The sequence below is a fragment of the Cololabis saira genome, chromosome 1 (genome assembly GCF_033807715.1).
Source record: "Cololabis saira isolate AMF1-May2022 chromosome 1, fColSai1.1, whole genome shotgun sequence".
Classification (NCBI taxonomy): Eukaryota; Metazoa; Chordata; class Actinopteri; order Beloniformes; family Belonidae; genus Cololabis; species Cololabis saira.
Genome location: NC_084587.1, coordinates 38,521,700 through 38,525,016, shown reverse-complemented (window position 1 = coordinate 38,525,016; position 3,317 = coordinate 38,521,700).

Genomic DNA, 3,317 nt, shown 5'->3' with positions numbered 1-3,317 from the left:
GACCTAGCAAGTGACCAGAGAAGGGTCAATCGTGGACTGGGTTTTTGCTCATTGGTGAGACTTACAGTATGAGAAGAAATGAGATGCACAACTGATACTAAACTCCCCATTTTCATATGTCATATTATCAGCAGCTGTTCTCTCATTTTGATGTGCCATTAAAGTTGTTCTCTCTTGACTTTGTCTTTGCAAGTTTGTTTGTAAACTCAAAAGTCAAAAGTGAGGACTGATGTTTGAGTGGGTTGCAACATGTTCACCTGGTCTCACTTTTTGTTTGAGTTGGTCTGAGTTTTCTTCAGGAAATTTCGCTGACTGTTCTTTGTCTGTGAGAATCACAGCTCGTGTTTGCTTGAGTCTTTCTTTTGTTGTTACTGTCATGAGCTGTGACTGCGCGTGCTTTGACTGCATCATGCAAAGATGTTTTCAGAGATGCTCATCTGCATGACTTGGGCTACGAAACATCCAAATACATCAACGTGGGGAAAGATGGAATTTCACCAGCTGTTGCTGTTGTAAACTAAAATGCTGAGAGGTTACGCAGAGCAGCGTAGCTGGTTATACTGGGCTTCAACTGCTAACGCAGGCAGGTATCAAATCGTTACTTGTATTAAAGACAAAAGAACAACACTCTGAATGAAATCCCCAGTTCTTGTTCATGTTCCAGTATTTTATGGCCTGCCCTATAAAGGTTAATCCTGGGTAAACCCGAGCCATGATCAATGGCATCTTTTGAGATCTTTTTTTTAAAAAAGGCCGTTTTATTTTATGTATTCATTTTTCCCAGCCCGTTGCCACTTCTCTACTGTGGAGTGCTCTTGCCTACACTTTCATCACGCCGCTTTATTCTATTGTTCTTGATCGCTTCATTTGGATTTGTGAGCAGGAGTCTTCTTGTATTTTTTTGGAGGCGTGTAATAAAAAAAAAAAAGAAATATCATAGCTAGATGCTGGGAATAATAAATAGCTGCATGTGAATGGTGGACAGGAACGTGAATATATGAGTGCTTGGAGTTAAATGTGCCGTCACCTACCTAAAACATCATCCCCAAACACACTTACTCACTCAGAGCCTCTGGTTCCTTAAACGCATGGCTCACTTATCACATGTGCAGTACGTGGGGCGTCAAGCAGAAATTATCCAAGAGAAAAACATTTATTTTCAGACATAAAATTAAACCACATCTGTCATTCTGACAAATTGCAGTCTCAGGTTATTATAATTTGCTTCAACAGTGCAGACCTCCTCGGTCAACTTCCAACCGTCCACTCAAGTGCAGAAGTCAATGGTGGGATCTGACACTGATGAACCTTGACCTTGGTGTTCTGCACTCTTTGGTTATTACTCATATTATCTGTCATCAATGTTTGTCTTGCAGCCACATCTAAGGAGGTTGGCTACAGTCCTGTGGACCTTAAACTTCTGAATGAAATTTACATCTGGATCACGGGAACAGCAATTGGCTTGGTGGTCTCATAGTTTTTACCTTTTACATGCTTATCTATAATTTTCTTTCTGATCCCTTCAGACAGCTCTCTCGTCTGATTTCTCTGGTCTATGTTCAGTTTGGTGAACACCCAGATTTATATAGCATCTATTACAACACAAGTTGTCTCTAGGCACTTTCCAGAGACCCAGAACATGACCCCCTAGCAATTATTACTACTACTACTACTACTCCTGTCATGTAGCAGACGCTTTTATCCAAAGCGACTTATACATCTGAGAGAACACAAGCACAAAATCACATAGGAGGGTCCAGCTGGATCAGTGCTGGTCAGACTGCTGTGAGTGTCTCCAGTTGGACAAAGGTGCTGCCATGCCAGTACTAGAATCTATATATATTTTATTTCTTTTTATTTTTTCCCCCTTTATATAAGAAAGCTAACGTCTCAAAAGACACCCTCTAGTCATAAGTGCATGCAGGTTACTAGATGCAGCAGTGCTCTTTAAAGAGCTGAGACTTTAGCTTGCTCTTGAAAGCCATTACATAAACAATGGCTGGTTGAACCTCCCCTGGTGGCAAGGAAAACCTTGAGCAGGACCTGGATCATAAGGGGGACCCTCCTGCCGAAGGCCAGCTGGGCAGAGCAGGAAAAGGGTGATCAGACAGAGAGAATGAAGAACAGAGAAAAGGAGAGACACAGAAACACTGGGTAGTTGGTGAACTATACGGATGGATGACTATATAAGCAGATGTAAACAGCAGACACTGAGGTGGTCAGAGGGGGGACTGCAGGTCAGGATGCAGCTCCTGAAGCTCTGGCCTGTAAACATGTACAGAAGAGAAAAAGAGGGGGCAGACCAGCACAACAAACTACAAGAACAATGGAGAACAATGATGGTTATGATATACTTCTAATTAATAACTGAGAAAGGATCAGATCTCAAGATTTGGGTCGATTGCTGTTCGTGTTTTGGTTGGCTCCGTGTCGGTTTCGTGTTTTGTTTGTGGTTTTTTGTTGCAGATTTCCAGTGCTTGACGCGTGTTTCCGTGTGTTCCTGCTTCCTGGATTGGCAGTGGATGTCGTCACCCCCCCCCCCCCCAAAAAAAAAAAAAATCACTGGGTTTGTATGTGTATATTTATGTATGTGTACGTACAAGTATGCGTATATATATGTATATATATATTAAATATAGAAATAATACCTTTGGTTTCTACCATCATGGTATCAATCATTAATATGTGTGCAGACAAGGTAAAAAAAAATAAAATAAATAAAAATAACTGAGAAAGGAAAGAGAAGGAGGGGTGAAGGGCACCATTCAGTGGATCATGTTGTTGTCCTCCTGCGTTATAGCCGCATATCTAAGATGAAGCTGTTCAAGACGAGCTATGACAGCTATGACTACTGGCCCTAACACACCAGCGTTTACACTAACTACAGGCTTTACTAAACAGAAACGTTTTACGTTTGGTTTAGTCAGTGACTGATTGAAGATGTTCTGATTGAAGACCGACACGAGTGTGTTCTGTAATTTATATCACAGAACACACTCTTGTACAGTCCTTTGTCCTGGCGAGTTTCTTAAAATTGGTTTCTTAAATGATTCTGTTGCACCATGAATCAAAAAGTGTCACATCTTCATTATTTCATGTCCAGTAAGTTATTTATCTTTACTTCTGTCAGTTTTAAGTTATTTAAGAGATCGTTGTGGGGTTTTCTTTCATAGAAGCGTACCATCAAACGCATCCACGCGTGTACATCCACAGCTTGTGTCTGGGTTGAACTCTGCTGAAGAGCATTGACAGCAGACATGTTTGTTACATGTGTGAGTTTCTTGCCTTGATGGTGAACGAGGTAACTGGAAGCAACA